Below are 12240 nucleotides of genomic sequence, written 5' to 3' on the forward strand. Positions count from 1 at the left end.
GAGACTGCTGGAAAAGACCAGTGGCCTGTCTAGTCCAGTATCCTGTTCTCACATTGGCCGAGCAGATGCCTATGGGAAGTCTGTAAGCAGCACCTGAGTGCAACATCACTTCCCCACTTGTAATTCTCAGCAATTAGCATTCAAGGGCACACTGCCTCCAACAAGGCAGGAGATAGAAGGAAAAAGACACACAGAGAGAAGGTGGAGTCAGAAAGAGAGAGGGGGGGTGGCCCCACTCACTCCTTTTTGGCTCTGCCCCACCCATGCTCACTCCAGCTCTGTCCACCACTGACCCTCACCAGGAAGGGGGGGGAAGGTTCCCCACCCCTGGCGCAGTGGGAAAGCAGCACCTCTGCCACCACCAGATTTTGGGGCTCTGAACTACCAATGGTTGAAAGGCAACTAAGTTACAACAGAACGAGCTGCAGCCCTAGAATTTGCGCCAAGTGCTTTGCTTGCTTGGACTGGAGGCCAGGTGGAGACCAGGGTTTCCCTCAGTGTGAAAACCCACCACAACCACAGTCTTCTTTTGCTCAGCAACACTCGGCACACTTACTGAAAAGATTAACAAGGCCTCCTGAGTCCCAAGGCACAGCTGGAGGCTGGTGCTGTCTGTATTTCACAAACAGGAAAACAAGGCGAGACAGTGATGCAACCTACCCACCGCCACTGCAGGCGGAGGTGGCAGAGTCGAGTCTTGGACCCAACAGAGCTGGTTCAAAGGCTTCTGTCTGCCCCACACCCTGCATGGTGATGACAGGGCAATTGCTGTGTTTTCCCATCATTTGCACAGGTGGCTGCAAGAATCCTCCCAGGCCCAGTATTGCTTCAGATGCCAGTAAAGATCCTCTGAAGGCTGCCCAAGATGCTCTTTTAAGCCCTTAAGGTAAAGAAACTGAAAAAAGAGCACAAGATGTTCTGGGGTTTGCTACAGCGTACTTACCGGTACTAATATCTTTGTGGTTGCACTCTCCAGGGCAGTTGCACAACACTGCAGGAACAAAACACCCATAATATTTTCCCATCTCCATAGGGAAGTGCAAGTGTTCTCTGACACCAGCAAATAAGCAACCAACAACAACTGCACCACCATCCAGAAGTGGCATAAACCAGCAGCAGAGGTCTTCAAGCCAGCAGCCCTTTCTCTGCTCACAGAGGTATCAGGTTGTTATCAACACTCAAGGCCTGGCGGGAGAACTGGGCAAAGCCTCAGGTGCAGAAAGGTTTCTACTTTCAGAGACTTCGGGGGTCACAGATCACGTTTCCAAGCTTCCCTCTTTAACTGGGAGCTCTAGAAACTTGTATAGATGAATGCTGACAATGGGGGTTCTAAAATGGCAAAGACCCTCAGCATTTTCCTTAGGATGAGCCATGGTTAATTTCGTCCTGATTAGGACAAGGGCATTAGAGACAGTGGAAGCTATCCAGTCTGTGGAGAACTCCTTGCATTGAATTTTAGCTGTGATTTTCAACAGGCATCCCACACCCACCCATATTGCTGCCTACATTGCTGCCCGGTGCTTTGACCCACATGGAAATGCCCACCGATTTGCAAGACCCACCCTGACAGGCAAAGAAAGCCCTTCCCCTCCTCCACCAGGCTGTGCTGTTTCGCAAAGCAGCTGGGGCTCCCTTCCTTCAGGGTTTCAGGAGGTTCCTTTCCAGTCCTACGCAGAAAATTACTATAAATAGGCCTGCCTCAAAGCATCCTGAGCATCTGGGAGTCGGCCTCTTCCACACACCCTTTATTAGCAGCAGCAACAATGTAGCCACTCCCCAAAGTAACAGGCTGGCACTGAGTGATAATTCCCCCCCCCCCAAGGAACAGCTGCTGACATCTCTGGAAGTCATGGAGCCCAAGAGAAGCAAGGGGGTCTAGCTAGCTGGGGTGGCGGTGGGAGAGAGACTACAAATAGGAACCCAAATAGCAAGAACAGCCTTCAACTTATTGCCCAGCCATTTCCTTCCCCGGTAATATGGCAGAAATCCTCCCCATCCTGTTCTTTTCATTCAGAGCCAGACATAGGGCTCATCCGGACTTCATTTTGTGCCATGCTTTCCAAACACACACCTGCACTTTAAAGCTGTGTGTCCAAGTAGGTTTTTCTTCCCGTCCTGGCACTTTCCCTGGGGAAACCCGCATTTTACTGCTGAATCGTAGCAAAAGACAATCTGCAGAAAACAAGATTGCCAATTGTTCTGATCCAGTGGTAAAACATGGGTTTTCCCCAGAGAAAGCGCCTGCACACAAAAAACCATCAAACACTCAGACACAAGCTTTAAAGCCCATACCTGTGCCTAGAAACGTGGCACAAAATAAAGACTGGCTAACCTATACACTCAGCAAAACCAGGTGATCTTTCAGAGACTGTGCCATTTCATACTGGGGGAACACCTATCAATATGTGTTATGGTTTCCTCACGTAAAAATACTCCTCCACTTTTAAAAAGAGGGGTGTTGTTGTTGTTGTTGTTTAGTCGTTTAGTCGTGTCCGACTCTTTGTGACCCCATGGACCATAGCATGCCAGGCACTCCTGTCTTGCACTGCCTCCCGCAGTTTGGTCAAACTCATGTTCGTAGCTTCGAGAACACTGTCCAACCATCTTGTCCTCTGTCGTCCCCTTCTCCTAGTGCCCTCAATCTTTCCCAACATCAGGATCTTTTCCAGGGAGTCTTCTCTTCTCATGAGGTGGTCAAAGTATTGGAGCCTCAGCTTCAGGATACTCCATGCATATTGGCATCAGGAAATGTGATGATATATCTTTCTGTGTAGAATATGTTTTTGTTTTTACATGTGGGAACATTCGGTCATGCTGCTTGAGCTTGAAGTGCTTACAGCAGAGAAAGAATTTTATCATATGTTGTTGTTGTTTTGCTGAACATGTAAGTTCTGCTCTCTCACCCCATCCCATTCTGTTGCCTCCCTTCCCAATTGTCCTCCTCTGAAGGGGAGCAGGATCTAAAAGATGGAAGCAAGCAAGGCACCCTACAGCAATTTCAAACTATTACTATCATGGAGGTGATTCTGCCATGCTGACATCTTCAGCAGAGTCAAAGAAGGTTCCGTAAGCATTTGAATCTGCTGTTAGTCAGACCTCCCACTATAGATGCTACCTGATAATAATTCATCAGTCCCTATTAGGCAGTTGCCCAGGGTCCAAAACCAGAAACAAACCTGATTGAGGGGGCGGGGAATCCTTTAAGACTTAATCAGGGAAGCAGCACTCTCTCTCCTACCAAAACACCCCATGCAAATGCTATCTCTACCCCCCCCCCCACATTACCTCAGCAAACATGACCTTGGAAATAAGTATTTGTCAAGATAATATGTAGTCCGAGTCTCAGTTCCATCCACCCACATCTGCAAAATGGGAATAATTACACTGGCCTACTTTACAATGCTCTTGTAAGGATTACTACGGTAAGCTAATGTACATGAAACAGCTCAAGCACTTGAAAGCAGGGGGGGGCTGGGGGAGGCTGTGCTCTTCCAGGTGTTGTTGGGCTACCGCTCACATCATCCTTGACCATCAGCCATGCTGGCTGAAGCAGTTGGGAGTCCAACAATATCTAGAGAGCCACACATTCCCCACCCTTGTCCTAAAGTAAATATTAAATATTTTTATGAGCATCATCATCAAAGGTTGAAAAGCCATGTGAAACAAAGGAAAACATATGCTACATTACAGGGACAGTGCTCTCCATGTGCAATAATGAGCTCTCCCTGTGTACCTACAGTGATATAAATGCAGTAGAGTGGTGGTAATTACTATGGCTTAAACACCAACGTGGATCTTTGTTAAGTTATCTTCTGATTGGAGCTGAGAGCGTGAGAAACTGAGTCAAGTAGTAATACCATGTAAAGCAGGTTCAGCTCCTACAGGTTGCAGCACATCACACAGGTAACAACACAGGACATCAAAAAAAATTAAATAACGTGATATAGCCTCATAGATCTTGTGCAAAAACAAGAGCTGCCACATCTGTGTCTCATATGAGCCTTACAGTTTCAAAGCTTAGCTTTGCATGGGCCTTGATCCAGTGCAAGTGGACTGCACCACACCCTCAAAGAACTCGGCAAGAAAGGGGAGCCTTTCTTCTCACTGAAATATATTTAGACCTTGATCCTCTCCTACTTGCCACCAAAATATGTTACTTCAGTTTCACCAAGAAAACTGAGGGTCTTCCTTGTTCAATAATGTTGTCAAAGGCAAAACAGCAGCAGGGCCATTCCATTGTCACGGGTGGGACACTTGGACCATGTTTTTTGGTATTCACACATGTGTAAGAATGTAAATATACATAAAAATTAACAACCAAAATTTGAACTATGTTCTTAATAAGATACTGAACATTTTACTAATTTTTTATTATTTTTATGGATATTTTTGACAATTTTATTAAATGTTAAAGTATTGTCACGGGTGGGACAAAAAAAGGACATGGAGCTTGAGATAAGTTTGATTTATGGAAAAACTCTGTGAGTTGGGAGGTGAATCAATTATAAACTCAGCATATCTGTTTAAATCAATGTTTATTGGTTACAACTATGCAATCAGAAATTTAGGTTAAGAAATTTAATGATACAAAATTAAGGAAAAAATGCTGTCACGGGTGGGACAATGAAATGTCACGGGTGGGACGCGTCTGGCATACACTTGATTTAACATACAATTAAGGTTGTTAAAAATGGAATAATTACAAAAAAACCTTTTGCTATTACTATACTTACTATCTACTATAGCCTACAAAGTATAATGTTGTATTTACTAAAATTAAAATCTATTTAAAAAATATTTTCTTCTAGTCCATCTCTGGGCCAATCAACCACTTTCAAACACATCTACATTTTCAGTAAATTCATAAAAAATGCTCCTTCTGACTCGTTTAACATTAGGTTGGGGTAAGATACTAAGAATATGTTCAAACTGCACATATGATATGTCTTTTTCATCAACTTGAAACAGCTTTCCAGAATTGTTAACTGCTCGCATACACATCACCTTGACTTCTCCATCATCTTCAACATTACTTTGGCATATTGCAGCATATCTATATTTAGTAGGCCTGGTTCTTTGTCTTTTTGTAGTTGTTTCAAATTCAACTAAAACATATGTCCCAATAGTCACTCCATCAACGAACGGCTTCACTCCAACCACCGGCACATCTGTTTCATTTGTACAACTTGCTACACCATCTTGTTTTTCTGTGTCACTATCAGAATCTCTGTAAACATCAGAAACTTTTAACTTGAACAGTTCTGTGAAGACTACGTGGGTGGACTTTTGAAAAGAAGGTCCATAAACTAAACTTCTTTTGTCTTTAGCTTTAAAAAAATGGTTGGACTGCACATTTGGAATCTTCCTCACCAAAGTCCAGCGCTCATCTAGCATCGCCATATTTGCACTGATATCAGTAGGCATTAAAAGGACAAACTTCACTCTCGGTACTGCTTTTTCAGCACATTTAACAAAATCTGAGGCTGAATTGATTACTACTCTCCTTTGTTTCACTGCATTCCAAACTGCTTGCTTAGTTAATCCACCAATCCCATCCACGGCACCCTTGCCGTGGGATGTAGCAAAAAAAAAAAACCCATTCCCCATCAACACCAAAGTCTTCAGGCATAAAACACAGATTGGACAGTGTGTACTTATTTTTGAACTGACCAGCACACCCATCAGAAAAGATTTTGACCTTTGTCAGTCTGTTAAATTCTTTCTTAAGTTCTTCAATTATGGCTTTTAGGCATGCATATACTGAGTATTTGTCGTGGGTTAAGTGATCCGAAACCACGGCAAAAGAACGTACTTTGCCTTGAGTCCAAGCGCAACCAGTAAATACTGTGATTTGGTTGTGGGTCCAGTGTGCACTTTGGATTTCATCTTGCGATGTTGCCAAATAGTTTTCAGCAAAATCCACTTGAAGAATCACCTCATCATCAGCTACTGTGTCCTTCATATTTTTGAAAGCTTTAGCTTGTAATTGCTTTACAAAGAAGTGCTTCTTAAATTTACTAAATTGATTTTGTAGCTCATTGACAGCTTCTTCTATGGTTCCTTTTGCTTCAAAAACCTTAGGCCGGCTAGAACAGTCATCTTTCCATTGCTTCCAGAAAATCTCAGACGACATGTTTAAGTCTTCATCAATTAGGGTGTGCAAATTAAGTACACACTTTTTGCATTCACCATTCATGCACTTTTCATTTTCCAAATCACAACAAGTAAGGCTCAAAAGATCAGAATGTGTGGAAGGGAAAAAATGTCTTTCCTACTTATGGCTTCAATTAGGAAATTGAAATTAGCGTGGTATTTGCAAACGCAAACATTGTGTGGCATTTGAGAAGCAAAGTCAATATTTTTAGGCCTCAGTTCATAAAATTTTGATTTGCTGATTTCAACTGTTGGGTTATCAATCTTAAATAAGGCATAGGCCTCTTGGACTGTCATATTCATATGCCGCTTTTGGATTTTGATTCTTTTTCCACTTGTTGGATCTTTAATAGATTTGACATCCTTAATTCCTGGTGCCTGCCTGTTAATCTCATCTGAATTATAAAACTCATGGACCTTTGAGATATTATCTTGTGAAATAATAGAACTTTTGGTGTTCTGTTTAGGGCTTTTATCAAATAGTGTTTTTGGCACTTGAGGTGAACTCTCATACACAAGCTTTCGTAACACGGCTATTCTTTTCCGTGGACTTAATGGCAACACTCTTTTAACTTTGGTAACAGCCTTTCCAAGAGATTGTGGGCATTTAAATGACCCAATCTCTGGAATAGTAGTGTCGCCAATTGGCCTAGATTCTTTTTCTTTTATCTTTTGTCTGTACTTTCTTTTGCACTCAGTTTCTTTCCGTCTGTATTCCATAAGTGATTTTGCAGACAAATTCTTTACCAACTTCATCTTTTCTCGCCTCTTCTTATCTCTGACCCTCTCCTTTTCTTTGAAGCTTTCACATTTGTTTTTATCTTGTTTTAGTTTTTCACGCAGCTTTCTCATACGTTCTGCAGATGTAGTCTTTCCCATTTTGTGTATTGATTCAAAGGTTATATTATCTGTATTACTGTATGTATTCGCATTAGGGTAAAGTAATGGTAACTGCCTTTATGTTCCAGAGGGAACAGCTACTATTGGTTCATTCAAGCAGCTGCATTTGGCTCCTTAGTCTTATTGGTTTCCACCAAAAGGCAGCTTTGTGATTGCTTGAGATTGTTCCCTCCAAAATGTATCCCTTTCTAGCTAGTTCCCCTCTCCTCAGTCCCTCAGTCTTGTTTGCCAGAATAAAGAATTGTTACATGAGGAATCTGTCTCCTGTCTGCAGAGAGCTGAAATCACTTGCTGAAATCACTAACTCAAGCTACAACATTGAAAACTGTCACGGGTGGGACAGAAAAAGAATTATTAAAATTTCATGGTGTTTACATTAATTAACTGCATTTTTATTATTGATAGGTGTGTTATACTCTAATACATACTCCCACAATAAAACAAACATAACCTATAAATTAGTTTTATCACAAAATAAACTTTTGTACCTTTTGCTGTCACGGGTGGGACACTGAAACAGCATCCCATTCAATAATAAAAATAAAATAGAAATAACTTACCTATTTAAAATTTTTCAAGTCCAATGTGTAGACAAAGTTCTTCACTTTAATAATATACTAACAATGACAACCACAATTTTTGTTTATCTTTAAAAAATAATGCCAACCTAAATGAACAAAATTAAGCTACACAATCAGAAAAGTGATACTGAAACTTCAAGCTCAAATTTCTCATGAAAAAAATAATTTCAAATTCTTTTTTCCTTTGGAATATTGAACTTTAATATGTTTAGTTAATGAAACTATAAGTAAAATAAGTATATTTTAAAAATAATTTTTTTCTTATCAGGCTCATTTTTCACGGAATGGCCCAGCAACATTCATACACATACAGTAATTCCACTGAATTAGCCAGCTACGATGGTTTTTCCCCATCCCAACTAACTATATCAGTTTAACGGCACTATATTTTCTTAATACATCCTGGGATCTGTTGCTTTTATGAGAGTCCTCAAAGAGTTCTCCAATATGGCAAAAGCAAGTGCTAATTCAAAAAGAAGATGCACAGCACAGCAAGCCCATCATCACAGCTGAACTGTCAGATGGGCACACCAGCAAATCAAATGCTAGTTCTCCATCTTGTCTCTCGCCTCCCTCTATCATTTACTCACCCAGTACTCCCTCTTCCTCCTCATGCATGGAGAATACCAGCAAGGAATCAATTCAGTAAGGAATCAGTGCAGTGGGGATGGATAACCTGTTGGCCATCATCCCTGACCACCGACCATGCTTGCTGGGGCTGCTGGGTGTTGTAATCCAATAATATCTGGAAGTTACTAGAAAGATGAAGGCTGCTCTACCAAGATGCTCACAGTCTATGTTAACAGTGTAGCCAACTTCTAAAAAGAGAGCTGCCAGAGCTTTGTACTGGCTGAAGACCTGACCATCTGTGGTGGAAGTCCAGCTCCTTGGCAGCAAATGTGCAGAATGAGGGGGAGTTTAGCTTTAATAAGCAAGTTCCTCCCATTCCTCCAACTGCAGGCAGCCAGCGTCCTTGAATCGTCTTTTGAAAGGAAAGATACATGAAGATTGCTGCACCATGTAGGTGGGTGGAGAGTGGGGTGGGTGGGCTGTGCTTACTCACTAGTGAGGGAAAACTGCTCACAGCCACTACTAAGCATTACTTCAAACACTTTCCAAAAGCCAGCTCTGGCACTGGGCTAAACCCTGGCAGAAATGAAGCCCTAGATATAGAGCCAGTCTCAGCTACTCAAGGCAAAAGCAAGCCACCACTGACCCCCAACTGGTGCTTCCCTTCTCTACCCAACTCCTTGCACATAAGTCTTCCACCCTCTTTCTCTGGCAGTGGTGGGGGAGAACTTCCAGGATTGCTCCTGGCATATGCATTCCCAAAGCAGCTCACTTAAAACAGCAGGCACCAATCATTTCCAAGATGGAACTAGCCTACAGTAATTGCTGTAGGAAACCTGGGCACACGATACATGTTCAATCCCATCGCCCCTGACTCTAGCAGCTTAAAAAAGAAAAAAAGAACAGGCTGTTTTCTTTTTTTAAGTAACAAAACCCACCACTCTTTGTTGCACCCAAAGTCTACAGCAGGGATGAGGAACCTCTGGCACCTCCCTGACTCTATCTGGCCCTTGAACTCTTCCTCAGCTGTCCTCTGTGCCCTCTTCAAGGACATTTTCCAGATTATGACGTGTCCTTGACTGCCTGGCTGTTCACAACTTTAGGAAAAACTTCTTTCTCAAAGCAGGCTTCTCAACTCATATTTAGTGTATTACTCTTGGAAGCTGATAAGGTTCCCAAATACCTCACATTCCCATCTATCTCTGAGAATTAACTAACTAAAATAGCTGGCTATTCTTCTTGCTCGAGGCACAGCCCTGCATGGGCGTCTATTAAACCACACCCAATGCGAAGAATAGAACTCTAATGTCTCGACTTGCACAGGCTTGCAGACTAAGTAGTTGTGGTTGCCATCAAGGCAAGTGACTTTTGTCTACTTTTCTCTTCTGGTAATGTGCTTAGCAGAGAGCAGCTGACCCAGTCTTTCATTTTAAAGGAGCGCTGCTGTTATAACATGCAGTCAGACACACTGGCAGACAACCGCTCCAAAAGAATTTAATGCAGTCTCTCCCAAATGCTTTCCGAGCAATGCAGCTCACAAATATTTCCTTCGATAGGACACCCTGAGCAGCAGTGACCATACAAATGTTTTTTTGGAGCCACTCGAAACTCCACAACCTTATGAATCTGAAGGCTGGACTACAGATATTGCTGGCCTACAGCTCCCCTCATTCCTGACCATTCACCATGCAGGCTGGGGCTGATAGAAGCTGGAGTCCAATATGGAAAGTCACAGGTTCCCCACCACATACATTTGACCTACAACGTTTTATTCTAACAACTGGCAAGACCCTTCCAGATTGAGGTGAGGCTGAACCAGAGTTGCTAATATAACAGATACATCAGAATCCAAGAACAAGAGCTGATACAGCTATATCAGCATTCTGTCTCTTTACTAAATAATGCAGGGATTCCCCCCACCCCGTCATATATTTCCTATGTTAGCTTCCATGTGGGAAAACCCCAGCTGTAATAATAAAGTTCCTTCTATTGTAATGGCATTGCAATTTTTAAAGGGGTGTAGCGCAGAGGTAGGGCACAAGCTTAGCACGCAAAAGTTTACGGGGCCAGGTTCAATCCCAGACACATCCAGATAAGGTTGTGAAAGATTCCTTTCTGAAGCACCATTGCCAGACAGACTGTATGAGCAAGAAGGATCAACTGGCTGCTTATGTTTCTCAATGGCTCATCCAGCTTGAAGACCAGTGTAAGTGCACCAAGGAAAGCATCAGATTCAGACCTTCTCGCTGAAGGCTGCAGATGAGAAACTTGTGGCAAGTCCTGCTGGTTCAGAACAGGCTTCTTCAGCCACTGGAGACAAAGTAATCCAGATTAATCTGATACATACCAATAAATGCTGTAAATTCATTATTTTATAAAGGTGGGCTGGCAGAGAGAGAGAGAGAGAGAGAGAGAGAAAGACTACAATGTTCAGCATAGCTGCCAAGTTCTCCTTTTTAAGGGAAATTCCCTTATGCTGAATAGGCTTCCTCGCGAGAAAAGGGAAAACTTGGCAGCTATGATGTTCAGGTTCTATTCAGTCAGACAGAACCTAGTGCTTCTTGTTCAGCTTTGATTCCACAACACTGTTCTTTTTGATTTACAATGTTTTGTGGCATAGGTCGTTTTTTCTGAAGTTGTGCTCTTAAACACATAGGCTTCCTGAAATACCATGGAGAAATTACAACAGCCAATCATCTAGTTTATGACAGTAAGGTAAAGGTAAAGGGACCCCTGACCATTAGGTCCAGTGGTGACCAACTCTGGGGTTGTGGCGCTCATCTCGCGTTATTGGCCGAGGGAGCCGGCGTACAGCTTCCAGGTCATGTGGCCAGCATGACAAAGCCGCTTCTGGCGAACCAGAGCAACACATGGAAACACCATTTACCTTCCCGCTGTAGCGGTACCTATTTATCTACTTGCACTTTGACGTGCTTTCAAACTGCTAGGTTGGCAGGAGCTGGGACCGAGCAACGGGAGGTCACCCCGCCGCGGGGATTCGAACCGCAGACCTTCTGATCAGCAAGCCCTAGGCTCTGTGGTTTAACCCACAGCGCCACCTGCGTCCCTCATTTATGACAGTATTCATATGACAGTACTGTATAACTTAATTAAGAAAGTTATAGCCCTGACTGGCATGATTCTATGTCTTTTATTTCATAACGCAGCACCTGCAGGGAACATCACTGCTTTGAATATAGGGGTTCCGGTGGGGACTTTGCAAACCCCACACAAATCATTCACACAAATATTTATTCTGCCACTCACTCACTTTCTCTTTTTTTTCCTCTCTCTCTCTCACATACACATCGACTGAACAATAAATATGGAATATAGGTCAATCTTGATTGTATTTGCACATGAATGGTTGCAGGATACAAGCTGATGCCCAGGGTTGATTCATATTAAAAATAATGGAGCATGGATGCACACTGAAGAACTCACACAACAACTTACAGTACTATGCACTCACACTGCAGCTACTCAACCTACAGTTTCAGCCCACTTTCAAAGGTGTGTGAATAGGCTGTGAAATGCTAGCCAGCACTCAGGCTCCTATGATATGCACAAAGATCTAGGGTGGTATTCAAGTAAGTTTTACTCAGAGTAGATCCACTGGAATTAATGAACATGATTAAGTTAAATCCATTAATTTCAATGGGTCAACTGTGTGTAGAATTTAGTAGAATACCATGCATAATCTCTGGATAATTGATTATTTTTGCCTCTCCAGCAGCAGAACCAGAGCAGCTAACAAATGACAGCATGATCCAAAGCAACTACAACACATTACAAATGAATGTTCTTTTTTCAATAAGCTTTCTAAGCGGAGAGTCTTATCCCAGTTGGTATTTGTTTTAGCTTTCAACTGATTTTCTATATGGGGTGTTGTTTTTAATTGGGGTGTGTGTGTGTGTGTGTGTGTGTGTGTGTGTGTGTGTGTGTTGTTTTAGCTATTTCTGTATACTGTATGCAGTTGTTCTGTTTATGTTTTTATCGTATTGTAAATTGCTTCAGAATGCCTCACTGGAAGCAA

At 42.5% G+C, this 12240-nt stretch overlaps 1 protein-coding gene across 4 annotated transcripts in view; it reads right to left on the reverse strand.

The window, feature by feature from the left end:
- The window catches only part of DENND2C (DENN domain containing 2C), a 65084-nt gene that overhangs the window by 31236 nt on the left and 21608 nt on the right, over positions 1-12240 (reverse strand). The window lies entirely within an intron of this gene.

This window comes from Zootoca vivipara, chromosome 7 (assembly GCF_963506605.1).
Source record: "Zootoca vivipara chromosome 7, rZooViv1.1, whole genome shotgun sequence".
NCBI classification, from domain to species: Eukaryota; Metazoa; Chordata; class Lepidosauria; order Squamata; family Lacertidae; genus Zootoca; species Zootoca vivipara.